At 25.7% G+C, this 14773-nt stretch overlaps 1 protein-coding gene and 1 non-coding gene across 2 annotated transcripts in view; one reads left to right on the top strand and one right to left on the bottom strand.

The window, feature by feature from the left end:
- The window catches only part of LOC122853108 (mannosyl-oligosaccharide 1,2-alpha-mannosidase IA-like), a 123351-nt gene that overhangs the window by 9874 nt on the left and 98704 nt on the right, over positions 1-14773 (top strand). The gene's annotated exons all lie outside the window — the stretch shown is intronic.
- Positions 3139-3209, bottom strand: Trnag-gcc. The gene has a single exon. It is a non-coding gene; the product is annotated as a tRNA-Gly (tRNA).

The raw sequence follows: 14773 nt of genomic DNA on the forward strand, positions 1-14773 counted from the left end.
GAAGGTTCAGCCGACGCTGACGCCAATATCGTTTCAAATGGGCCATTGGTCTCGCTTTTTTTTCCAGAGATGCACCGTTTTATTTTTTTGTATATTTTATTTTCGTTTTTTCATTCCTTTATACTCAACCGAGATTAAATTTGTTTCCTTCCTGCTCTGTCGCATCCGCTATCCTTTGCCGTATCGTAACTTTTTTTTTTTTTTATATTTTTTCATTCAATTTATATATTTTTCCTTGTCCTCTTGATTTTTCTTTCAAATAAAACCTGATTTCCTTTTCTCGTTTTTACTGATATTAAATTGAGTCCTTAACCGCATATATATATTACAATAAAAATAGATATATATAAGGTAATTTAATTCTTGACTGATTTTATTCAAAATGAAAAATTTTTCAAGTGTTGTAGCTATTCTAAAACTATAATATTATGAATAATTTATTAAAATATAAATTTTACATGATTTTAAATTTATTTCTTTTACAAATAAATAAAATTATATCATGTAGAAAATATATATATTAAAATTCGATTTCAAAAAACATAAAAAAGTTTTTACTAATTCTTTGAAAATTTTATTTTTTCATTTGTCACTTAGTTTTTATTTTTGTTTCACATGGATTTAATAATTAAGCTTACATCAAGGGACAGCGACAATATTGGTAGATAATTCGCGCTAAAAAATTTGAGTTCTTTTCAATGTTGTTGGCATAGCGATATAAATTCAGTAAACACCGTCATTAGGACCAATCAAAAATACCAGGGCGTCTATTAAACCTGGAACTAAGATAATTATCTGTATATGTAGTAGTAGGGATGTTTGTTGTGTATTTTAAAATAATAAACCAACAAACCGCATTGTTGAGTTTCTTGTCACTCTCCAAGAACCTTCGTTCTTTCATTTTTTCTGTATTATATATTTGTTTTATTCTTTTCTTTGTTGATTTTTATTTTTTTATTTCTTCCCGTCATTCTGGTTGAGATTGATATTAACCTTGATGATTGCAAGTGATGAGAAAATACTACAAACTGGAATTTAAACACAACTGTAGCTTGTAAGTTAGTATTTTATTGTAAAAAAAAAAACAAATTTAAACGACATTTTTTCGTTTGGTGTTACATTTGTCGAATACTTTACGATGTCCGCAAGTAAAAAAATTATATCTATACAAAAAATAACAAGTCATAAGTTTCAAGTAAAAATCATTATTCCTTTTAAATATATTTATGGATTTTTATTAATTGCATTTATTTTTTTGTAAATTCAATAATTGAATAACAACAAAAGAATCTTTATTCTTCAGATTGTCTGTTAATTTTTTTATCATAATATATACAAATAAATATATTAAATAAGTTACTTTTGTAATTTTGATAAGGGTTGTTAATGGACATTGTCGTTAGTTAATAGAGTGCAAAATATAATTTGAAGGCTACGTATTATTTTGAGGTCTCTTTATTATCTCATTGGTCTAAAAGGACCATTGCAAATTTACGGTTCATCTCATTATACCAAAGGATATATCCTTCACAGATTGTCACTTAAAGAAAAGATAACGAATAAAAGCTTTTTTTTATTTTAAGGGGGTGTATGATGGTTCTTTGAATTTGTCTATATATAACTATATTCATGGCTTTGTCTTAGCTGCTGTCACACACAAGACTGGGTATTTTGTCTACGATACTTGAAAGTACTTTTAAGATTTTTTTATTCAATTTAACTTACAGATTCTTTTGTTTTTGCATTTTTATTTCGTTCAATTTTTTTTTTTTTTTTTTGTTTTAAACGTAAGATCCTACGATATATTCTATTATTGCATATAAAAAAAATTTTTTTTTTCTTTTTCATATGTGTGTGTTTGTGATAAAGAATTCCCTAAACATGTTAAGTATCCCTTTTGTTGTTGGCTTTTGTGCGAGTTTAAGCGAGTTTGCATTTTGATAGGGATGGCCTTATTCTAGAGTCATCGCTGTGACGCCCTAAGATGGGTCTCAAGAGACACCAGTCTCAAGAGATACTTTAGCTCTTTTTTTTTTTCATATATATATTTTTTTTATATGTCTTTTTCTACTTTTTTTTTGTTTGCAAAAGACATTTTTAGCAAAAACTGACGATGGCAGCTTCCGGTTCTTCCTTGGAAGTGCTGGAGCAACTACTATACTTTCACCTCACAATTCTACTTGTGTAGAAGGTATATGTAGTTTATTTAAAATATATATGTATACATTTACAAAATTTTTTTGATTCGGAAAGAGCAGCTCCAGGCAGTACCAAGTCTAGAAATCCTCGAGTTAGCCTTTTCAAATATTTGCTTTAACTGAGTTCTACTGTATGCTTCTAAAATTAATAACTCTAACTTTATTCGTGAGTTGAATATTTTATTCATTTCAAGTCTTGTCTAGTCTAATAAGAAAAAAAATTATAATAATATTATTATTATGGTTTTTTTTTCTATTCAATTATTATTTTCATTGTTGAAATATCTTTTCATCAGCTCATTAAGTGTGCTACTAAATCATAAGACTTCTGGAGTGTAATTAATTTTCTAGCTTTACAATTATTATTCACAAATTGTAACGGGGAAATAAAATGAGCAACAAAATTTGTATTTATATTTTCGTGTAAGCAAATGGTTTTTTTTTTTTCCTCCTCCAGTTGTTGTATGCTATTTTAATTTATCTTTTTTGTAATAATTATGATAAATATGATAAAGTTATATTACAGAGTATGCTTTACGGTCATAAACACGCGCGGATGTTTGAAATTTGAATTTTCCTCAAACTTTGATATTGCACGCTTGAGTTAATTGAGCTAATCAGGATTTGACATGGAGTGAATTGGAATTTTAGTATATACATTAAATATATATCTTTATATATTTTAGCAGATGGTTATTTCGAGTCTCGAGTTAATGCCTGAAGTCGTTGATACATTCTAAAATATAATAGTAATACTGATCCTTTAATTAGGTCGATGTCAGTAAATTATCTGCACGCGTGCACCATCATTAGTTAACTATACACTTTCTCAGTTGTTATTATTAGCTAAAAATAATAGTAAATTTTCTAATTTGCCTTGATTGATAAATTAAATTTTGCTTTGTCTGAAGCTTTAAAAAATAGCAAAAAGAAAGGTCATTGCATCGGCCGGGAATCGAACCCGGGTCGCCCGCGTGGCAGGCGAGCATTCTACCACTGAACCACCGATGCTGTTGATGAACGCATGCCAAATTTCTGTATTGAAACAAATTAATTTAATCTTTGGAATCCCAAGAAGAATATCATGATTTCTATAATACAACATAAAAATAAAATTTAAATGAAAATAATCTTCAACATTTATTATTCACTGGCAATCGTTATAATTATGAGTGAAATATGAATTCATTGTGGTTAAAGCGAAGAAGTAACAAATAAATATAATATGAAAACGGAAAATTGTATATACATTTCATTGTAGTTATACTTGTGTTCCATAAAGTTTAAACAACATTTGAATATTCACTTGAAACAAAAAGTTATATGAAAGTATGAAACACAAAAGTTTAATAAGATCTTGTTAAGACTTTTTCATTGTTATCTGCTTTGCAATGTTATGACGCTTGAAACTCTAAAGTTAATTGTTAAAATGATAAAATAATTATTAAAATACATATAATTAAATTCAATTTTTAAGTTAAAATCATATCATTAGATAAACGTGATGAAAATTAAAATTAACTCATTCAGGTGTAGGGCTTCATGCGGTACCGAGACTAGTCTCGGTCTCGCATGCGTCGTCTCGCGAGACGCGAGACCGAGACCGAGACCGAGACCGCCTTGAATCAATAAAACGATACCGAGACCGAGACCGAGAGTATCGTCTGAAAGTCTCGCTAGTCTCGCGAGACTCTGAAAATTTTAAATATTTTTTTTTTTTTTTTTTTTTCCCTCTTACCGTATCGAATCATATTGAAAAAAAAGAACTGTTATATTCCTGCACAGTAGGGCACTGACGCCAGAGTCACAAGATATTTACAAGCCTTATGTATCAATGAAAATTGTAAAGACTTAAGTTACGCCAATTATATTTTCCTCAACTGATATTTTTTGTATTTGATGTTTCAAAAGCAATGATTTACTTCTTGGAAAAAAAATACATATCGATGAAGTAAAAGAAAAAAGAAAATATACTATTTGTTTAAATTTTCTAAAGACTTTTCTCAGACTAATTTAACGATTTTTAAATTTTCAAGATTCACTTTGAACATTCGTTTGTCTTTCATTTTTATTTTTTTTCTGGAAACAGAAAGATTATGTCTACTGTATTTGTTTACACAATTAGGACGTTCTGATGCTTCATCCTTGAAGTTGTTCAGTTCCTCTGTGGTCACGTTGAAGAAAACATCAAGTTTTTTTTTATGAATTTAATAAATGAAAATAAAAAACAAACGTCGTATATAAAAATAATTCTCGTCATAATTTTGTATGATTAATCAATTTTATTAATATTAAAATTAATAATCAATTTATTAATTAATATAATTCAATATTTATTGCATTATTTTATATTTTATAATTTTAAAAAAATTAGGTAATACAATATTAATTGTTTTTATTTTACACGAATTTGATATACATGGTATTATTCAATCACTTTTTTTATTTTACTTGGACGAATAAATATTAGTATAAAAGCGAGACCCGGCGAGACTTGCGAGACGAGACCGAGACCGAGACCTAAAATCTTAAAATTGCGAGACCGAGACCGAGACCGAGACCTGGTGCGAACGAGCGAGACCGATACCGAGACTCGTCGAATCTCGTCTCGTCTCGTACCGCATGAAGCCCTATTCAGGTGTCACATATTTATCCATTATTCGTTACTAATTAATTTCAAGCTGAATATTGTTTATTATAATAATAATTATTATTAGACAATTTATTCAACTGAAAATTAAATTGGTACAAATAAAAATTGATTGTAAAATTTTTTTATATTAATACTAAAGCAAGGTTCAACTTTAAAAAACTGCCATTATACATGTTATGAAAAATAAATATTTTAGAAGCCTTCGGCATTCATTTATATTTTTTGTGAAAATAAAATGAAATATCAAAAACATACACGTGAATATAAAATCATTTCAATGCATCCATGAAAAAAATTGAATAAAATTAATGATGCGTTTGAAAATCCCTAAAAATCGTCACTAATTGCACAAAGTAATACATGTATAATAAAAATAAAAAGTTTAGTTCAAATCAGCTCATGAAAAAAAAAAAAAATAAGAATGTATTTTTGTTTATAAAAACGGCAATTATTGTCATCGATCCAGTTGAAAATTTATTTGATCAACGTCTTTCCACCCTAAAAATATTATAAAACTTATATATTTTTGAGTCTATTTTTTTAATGTATCTCAAGAAAACGCATCGGTTGATATTTTTTAAATTTTTCCGGCAATGAATGACAGGTTTTAACTGTTCTAAAAAAAAATCTCATGGTAAGCCAAGGATTATTTTTTGATTTGGAATATAAACCGTATATTTTCATAATTTTATTTTTCAAGATTTTTAAGATTTCATTCTTATAAGTTGCTCCTAGAAGAACGCACCGATAGATATTTATTAAATTTGTCAGGCAATTACGAGAACAGGCTTCAACTATTTTTGAAAAAATTCTATTAAATATTAATATAACATGGAACAGGCGCCAATCTCGTTTATATAAAAACAAAAATTTAACATTTCAATCACGATTATAAAAAACAGTATTTTGTATTCAACTATTCATAGGTTCCAGTGTTTTTTTTTTTTTTCCATCGACAAGATCATTTATTTCCGAACAAAAAAAAATAAAAAAAAAACAATAATAAATATTTTCAATATAAAAGAAAAATCCATGATCATCATCAGTATTTTTTTATAGACTCTCGGAATTTCATTAGCAAGAATTAAATAACGTCATCATTTAATTTTTAATAAAAACATTTTTTTTATTTTCTATACTTATCTTTGATTTCAAATTTTTTATTATACTCATATAAAAATAGTCTTTGTTCACTTTCATAAATTGTCATAAAAATTCTATATAGATTTTGTATGACTGTCTCAAAATTTGTTTATTATAATATATAAATCTATATATATTTGAAAAGAAAAACTCGATAACATTGTGCAATTTTATCTCGTTCATGCAATATTATTATTTTTTTTTTTTTTTGCAATTTTTGCTATCTATTCTTTCGATTCATTGCTTTTTTCTGTTTCACTCATTGGATCTTCTTCCTATATCTTTACCTTCTTTATCCAACTTGAGTGTTTTTTATTTTTTTTTATTAATTTTACCTTTCCATTTCATAAATGTACATTTTTTTTTCATTCTACTAACGTCTCTGTTGCATAACTGTCTGATACAGCCAAGCTCCTTTCTTCATTCACATTTATATATACATTTTTCCGACGCCTTTAGCGAGAAGAGTGATAGAAAAATAAAATAAATAAATAAATTTAAAAAAAGTACGAGAGAGTGAAAATAAAAAAATAAAAAAAAAAGATAGATTGCTACGTTTTCGCAACTCTCTGAGGCACTTAATTGTACCACTTCAACCGTGAAAAATTTATGTTATAGTATGGCTCTGACACGGACTGTATAACATTTTAGTGTCATCCTTAGACGAGAGTTGTTGTATTGCTTGCATTTTAATGAATATATATATTTTTTTCAGTAAAATATAAATTAAGTCCTATACAAATATATATTTGATATATGTGTATACAGGATGAAGCGTAAATGGCGAACACTGAGTATACTACGAGATTGTACGTGAAATTTTAAATAGTAAACAGTCTACGACTTTGTGACTGAGTTATTAACGTTTTACCAATGATCGTCGATAATTATTATCATTATGGCGTCTGAACTGTGTACGCGCCATGGATCATTAATTAATTCTTGAACGCTTAAATATATTCGCTGGATGATGCATATATCACACACACAGCACTTAATTATGACAAAATAATCACTTATAATTTAAATCACATTTATATTTTTGATCACATTATGTGATTTATGATCACATTTTAATTTAAAATACTTTTATATTTATTTGATCACATTATGTGATTATTCTATCAATGTGATCAATAAATAAATCACAAATGTGATCAAAAATATGATCTTTTCTATTTATCACATTTATATGATCACATTATGATTTATTTATTGATCACATTGATAGAATAATCACATAATGTGATCAAAAATATAAATTAATGTGATCAAAAATAAATCACATAATGTGATCAAAAATATAAATGTGATTTTAAATTATAAGTGATTATTTTGTCATAATTAATGTGAGTGATATAGCATTATATATTATTATCATACTATTCAGTTATCGATATTAAGTCAAGTAGTCATAAATTCACTTTAATTTATTTATTATATTATGGTGATTATATTATATAATTACAGTCATACAGTTATCACAAACAGTCATAATTTTTATTCATTTTTTTTATTTGTTTATTTTGTTACAGGTGAGTGAGCAAAATTGTAATGAAGATATTTTTCTCAAGATGTACATGGCTTTCGTTGAGTGAGTAATAATTTATTTTTATAAAAGCTCGGGAGTTTTTATTTTTTTACTTATTTTTTAAATACAAAAAATATTAATATTAAAAATTAGTTTTAATTTTAAATTGTGATATAAATTTTTGACGTATTATTTATCATCATTGGTAATTTTTTTTTTTCGTATATTATGTTTATAAATTAGTTTGCAAAACTTTGAGATACTTTAGATCATCTAGTATAGCTACATAAGGAAACATAAACTTGTCCAGTTATTTATTATAAGTATCTTTAAATTACTTTTTATGTTATTAGTTGACTTTATTAGTATTTTTTCTTTCAACATATATTCATGTCAAAGAGGTAAAATGACTTTATATATATTCCATATATCTTGTACGTATTCAGTTCTCGTTTTCGGTAATGAAAAAAGTTTTCACGTTTCATCTAAAATTGTTAGTCATTTATTGGCGTTTTTGTATATTTTTTAGGTTCTGAAAATATAAAAAAAAAAAAATTGTTAAGCTTGTTTTGTACAGTAATTTTTATCACAAAGCTGTCATCAATAATTTTTTTTTTACGAATTAATTTCCAAATTACTAAATAAACATTTGTAAAATTTTTCTATACTAAATTTTTTTTTTAAAAGCCAAATGTTTGGAATTGTCTAGTCATCTTTTACGTTAGAAAATTTTTCATCAATTTTTAAACATCTATATTAAATTTATGAAGATGATTTCATCGAAATACAATTATTAGTTTACAAAAAAAAAAAAAAATAATAATGACCACTTGTCACCTGAACATTATGTATTATTATGTATGTCTGTGGGCGAATCTTGTATCTATTGGTACCTCAATACGATCTGAGGAATATCAACGAAATCTATCATCGAAATACTAGATTGTCATATTACCTGAACCAACAAAATCAATATTCAGCTTGACACGTTGCATCGCGCGTGCATTCGTGTGCCACGAATACGTGATTACAAAATTCAAATTGAAGCCCAAGAGTGGTAGATGACCAAGTTCGTAAAGCGTAAATTCAATCGCATTTTCAATTCAATTTATACACCTGACAATTTCCAAAAATTTTCATTCCACTGAAGCCATAAGTACACAGCAATTTTCTATTTTATATTATTATTTATATTTTTATTTTTTGATTTCTCATAGCTGATTTCAGAAGATACTTGTTTTTTTTTTTTTGACTCATGATTTATTTGTTATTTGCAATATCACGTAGTTGGAATTTTTTAACATATAAAAAATAAATTCATAAATTTATTTTCATCATTTTAATATAAATTAAATTTATTAATTGAAGTACACTAAATTTGCAATTTTATTTAATTCAGTTTGCTAATTTTAAAAATAAATTTCATACTTCCAGTTGAAAGATCACTGTGTTTAATTTTCCAGGATATTTATTTTTACTTTTTTTTTTTTTAATTATCTATATCTATATCAACATCAATATAAGAAAAGTTGAGTTAAAGATCCAATGAGGAAAGAACTTGTGGTCACACACCCGACTGCCTTTTAATTCAGTGAGCTCTACGATCGATTATCTCGCTTCAATAAACTAACGATAAATCTGTGATATATATAGTATTTTAACTGAATAATATAATTTCATATCTCTCGAACTGAAGAAATTTTATTTCAACACGGAAAATCAAAATTAAAATCAACACGTTTTCAATATTATCTAATTCTTTACTATTTTTGTTTCAATTTTTAAAACAAACTCCTTTATTACGCATTTATTTTTTGCAATTACTTTTCAACTTTAAAACTTGATATACAATTTGCAAGTATTTTAAAAACACAAATGAAATTACAATATATTTTTTTGTATTTTTTATTTTACAAAATTACATTTGACAACTTTGTGTAACCTATATGATAATGGAATGCTATCATTTTTTTGTTTCTTTCTTTCTTTTATCTGTACATATGGATGTTGTCACCATAACCGAGAAAATATATATTTTTCTGTTAGCAAACTTCAATATTTCTCCATTAGAAATTGTGTCATTTGCCACTTACTGGATGAATTCCCATGAGACGAACCAGCTAAATTAAGATTAACACAAAATGATGACCAGAACCAAGTCTTTCATCATTGTCAGATATAAGCGAAGAAAGATTAGCTCTAAGAAAGGACCAGCATATCTCGGATGATCAAATAAAATAAAATAAAATAAAGAACAAAAGCCAGACATTTTTATAAATTACATAACTTAATGTTGTTTGATGCGTGGAAAATTTTTTATCAAATGCATTTTCCATAAATTTAATTTTATATTTTATTTCCAATGACAAATGTCATTCATAGAAAAAAATTTCTAGCACAAAAAATTCATTGGGTTATGAATTTTTTAATTGATATTTTAAAATGAAGTATTTCGTTTAAAAAAAAAAATAAATAAATTACAAAATTGTATGGTGAATATCGTGAGAAAGATAAGGCTGACTTGAGCTCTTTTTTAAGTCCAGCATAAACGAAATAATATGTACTTTTATTTATTTTTTTTATTTTTCTTACTAATCTACACCAGAGACGTGACGGCAATGAAGCTTTACAAGTTTTAAGTCTAGACAGTTACAAAGATGTATATACAAAAAATTGGATAATCCTGAAAAACTAGCAAAGTTTTTTCAATGAGTCCAGAAAAATTATCACTTTTTTTTCAATTATTCTAGTTGAATTTTTTCAATCATTTAATTGAAAGTGTATATGTTTTTTATTTTATTTTTAACATTGTTTTATAAATACTGAATGAATGTTAAATTCAATACGACTGTATAATGGATTAAAATACAATTTTTTTTTATTAAAAAAATAATTTTTTAATTTCTGTAATGGATACTTATTTCTTTTTTGATAATTTTTTTAAATAGATAATTGTTTCATTTCACTTGAATTTTTAGTGGTAATTTGAAAAAGGCTTAGTTGGATAGAATGAAGATGAGCATTATCGTTAATGAAATCAAGACCCTCACTGTGATTTCAACCAATTAATGTGTTTTTCTTTTTCTGAACGAGTTTGACCGAGGCCGATATACTCTTACTGATAAAAAATACTTAAAAATGCTTCTTAAATTGTTGGTGGAAAGCCACATGATGATGAAACACAGTTGCTAATAAAAAGTAAGATTTATTCGTGAAAAAATGATTCCAATTTTTTTTTTTTTTCATCATGTCTTGAATGTAAAAAAAAGACATGAAGAAAAAAAAAAATAAAATATAAATGCTGTAGGCGTTACTCGTTGTCTCGTTAATAAATATTCGATTTATTTATTTTTTTTCATTTCAATAAATTTATATTTGTTTATTTTTTTTCTTCAATTCAGAATATCTGCAACAAACAAATAAAAAAAAATATTCAAAAAATAGGAATGACAGAACAAACGGTAGCATAAATCATGACAAAAAAAAAAAATTGAAACTACTGTGTCAGCTTGCACAGTTTGTTAGAGATTCGATGAATAGTGTTTACGCATTTTCCCCTTACACTATAGTAAAAAATCGTAATTATTTTTATTGTTATGATGTGTGAAAAAATAAAATAAAATATGTAGAAAAAAAATAAAATAAAACGATTAAACATCAGACCTTTTAAATTTCAAAAATAGCATATACTTTGTATAAAATATCTGTCTTAAAAAATGCATCTTTTAATTGGTAAATAGATTGTACCATTTGCAGCAAAATTATACAGCCAAACAGACAATTGAAATACTAATTGGATTTTGTTGGCCACTGAATTATATATACGATAAAGTTCTTCAAAAAAGAAAAAAAAAAAAAGAACAGACTCTAAAGAGACTACGAGACTTATAACCTTCAATAATTATTTATTGATATTATTTTTTTTCCTCCATCTTCTTTTCACTGATTAAAGAGTATCAATTTCGATGCACTACGTTAAGTTTTCAAAGTATATCCTCATTATTTGATAAGGTATATACCATATTAATTTTTTAAATTCTCTCCTTCACTACCTTTCGGGTGTATATTTATAAAATATATAGTTTTCATTTTGCCCTGAGAAGAAGCCAGATCAAGTGAACAATCTAACAAGTTGTTAATTATGAACAAGTTTTAAGTTAACTTTATATATCAAATACAATGCGGGTGATATGCTCCAGCGAATCAGCTGTCAAGTATTCACAACTTTGATACGCTCTGCCAAACGTTAAGCATTTTCTCACGCATTAGTAATAACATCTCTCTTTCATCTTGAAACTTCAACTTTAATTTATAATTGTTATCGATATATATTCTCATCAAAATTACAAATTGCTCTGAAAATATTTTATTTTCTCAATTTATAAATCTTTCTTTTTATTTCTTATAAATATCGATTTAAAAAAAAAAAAATTAACAACAAGTACATTTATTTGTCAGTGCAATACATATTTTATTTTTATTGAAATAAATAATTTTAAAATATACATATAATATTGTCATAAAAATTTTATATTTACATAGTAACTTGGCATTTAATTAAAAAGATAAAAATATATATATTATAAAAGCTGAATTTTTAGCAGATAAAATATGTAACTGTAATTTAAATTTTCATATATACAATCTTTCTGTTATAATAATAGTTGTATGATAAGGCAGAATGTTTCATTCAAAGTACGTTAGTTGCATTTGAATACACCGAATCTGTAGAATAATGTGCAAATATGGACTGAGCGTAAGTAATGTATATGCTATTGTTTGTAGTTGCTTTACCATGTTGTTTTGTAGAATGTATATCTTTACCATAGTATGTGGATATGGTATTTAAAGTGAAAATTTTGCGGTCGAACACGATAACCGGTCATTCATCTTTTCTCATGTGTAAAACCTGTCAAAGTTTTTCTAACCCCTCCGTTAAATTTCTATATCAACAGACAAATATCAACACTATATTACACATGAATACTCACTTTACAACAACTTGGTTTTATTTTATTTTTATTCAAGTTTTTTTTTTCTCATTCAGACTTATTCTTTTTTTATTTTTTTCCATGACTTTGTTTGGCCTGTTTGAGTTTTTCACGTTCTTACAATTTTCCTTGGCTACATCAGTATACATATACTTGCTTTTTTATCAAATTCCCATATATTTAAACACGGCTGATAAGAAGAAAGAACAAGAAAATAAAAGCACGAGCTGTGAATATATATAGCTTACGAATATAAAAGAATAAAATTTATTTCATTTGGCTGTATCCAAATATAGCTATATATATTTTTTTTTACTATGAGCTATATGCATTAAAATTATTAAGTTATTATTTAAAAATACTTTATCACAAAACTGTTAATTGATAAATTTATCAACCTAAAAAAATTTCTATTTAAATCTTGTGCAGTTAAGAGCTTTAAATTATTCATAATATGACAATTTGATGAAGCCATGATATAAAATTAAAATTGATTTATTTAATGATAATTTTTAATTTTAGTAATTCTAAAAAAAAAAATTCATCTGACTTTTAATTACAGTTAAGTTAATTTTTTTGTTCCTTTATAAATAATAATGCATTATTTAAAATTTATTTGAATCTGTGAAAATAAAAGTTCACGACTTACAAAGTAACCAAAACTTTGTGGGTCGGTTTATTATATGCATGCACAATATATAATACCTTGAGGGAATAATTAGTTGTTAAAATTGTCAAGACTTAAATATTTATAATATAAATTTAAATGATTAATGCTCGCTTGAGTCGATATTTCATAGCAGCTAATTAAATAATTATGTGTCAAATGAAAATTCATTTTATCAAAGTAAATTTAGATGATGTTAATTTAAAAAATAATACTTTTACCTAGCTTCAAGTAGATTGGATAACGCGACATTTGTGTTTCAAGGAATTACGTATAGATAGTAGCCATTATCCATTTGTGACCTGTGATAGTAAATCTTTTTATCCAGACCGCGCATTTATTTTAGTTTAACTAGTAGTTGTTAAAGTAGGGGTAAATCGTATATTCAGTGAAAGAGATGAGAAAAAAAAAAAGGAAATGTAGAAAATTAAGGTTAGGATCATTTTTTAAAAACTGTTCCAACTGTAGACCATTAAAAGAAACACAAGAGACGTTAAATTGTTCAGTCGTTGGATGAGGGTTGCAATGAAAATGCAACTTTTGTCTTTATTCCCACTCAAAGTTTGAACTCATGATGTAGCTGGTGTCTGTTATAATATATATTTTTTTTTTTTGGCTTCTCTTACAATTGGGAAAAATACTTATTACACTAAACTTTTGTGTGTTTTTTTTTTGTCAAACTTTTTGAATTTGTTAAATTGAGAAAATGTCACTGATAATAATTATTTTGAAAAATTAGCTCATGGTCGTTGATCAATTGTTGATGTATCCATAGCTATATTTTTATTTTATTAATCGTAAATCCTATAAACGTGTATGCTATTCACAAAAAGGGATACTGATAATCTCACAAGAAAATCCTTTTGTTTTGGCTCTTGTCACGCGTTTCAATGTATAACGTAAACTTTAATTATTATTAATTTTTTTTTATATATTTTTTTTTTCAATTTATATAGCCAATTAATTTTTCAATGATTTACTTGAGTACAGGAAAATTATTAATAGCTTCGATAAATAGCAGTTTTAATTTTTTGAAATATCAAAACTGCTGAGTTTAAAGCAGCAAAATAATGAAAGGAATTAATCCAATTAATAAGTCAAAATTTTATAGCCTAAAAACTCCAAAGCCACAATCTACTTATGTGTTTAACATATTTGTCGATTTGTTTTATTTTACTTATTAGAGCATGATCAGCGAAATTTGTTATTGCTCATGCAATATAAATTCAACTCAGCAAAACATATATAATAATTACACCGGGTTGTGTTTTTTTATTTTACGATGAGCTTACATTTAATATAAGTACCCATAAACATTGAGAGGAAAATAAAAATTCGATTCAGCAAATTTAAATGGTTTTAAAGAAAAATATAATTTACATCCAAATAAAACAAATAATTCATATAAAATTAATCTTGAAGATAAGGGTTTTTTTTTAAATTCATTTTTGTCGTAAAATTATTCATTTATAAGAATTATCTTCAGGTTTTACTGAAATATTTTGAACACGTTTAACCGTCACAAAGTGCATACACTGCAAATAAATAAAAACAAACAAAAATAATAATTAGCATATTAAACTAGAAAGT

This window comes from Aphidius gifuensis, linkage group LG3 (genome assembly GCF_014905175.1).
Source record: "Aphidius gifuensis isolate YNYX2018 linkage group LG3, ASM1490517v1, whole genome shotgun sequence".
In the NCBI taxonomy this organism is placed as follows: Eukaryota; Metazoa; Arthropoda; class Insecta; order Hymenoptera; family Braconidae; genus Aphidius; species Aphidius gifuensis.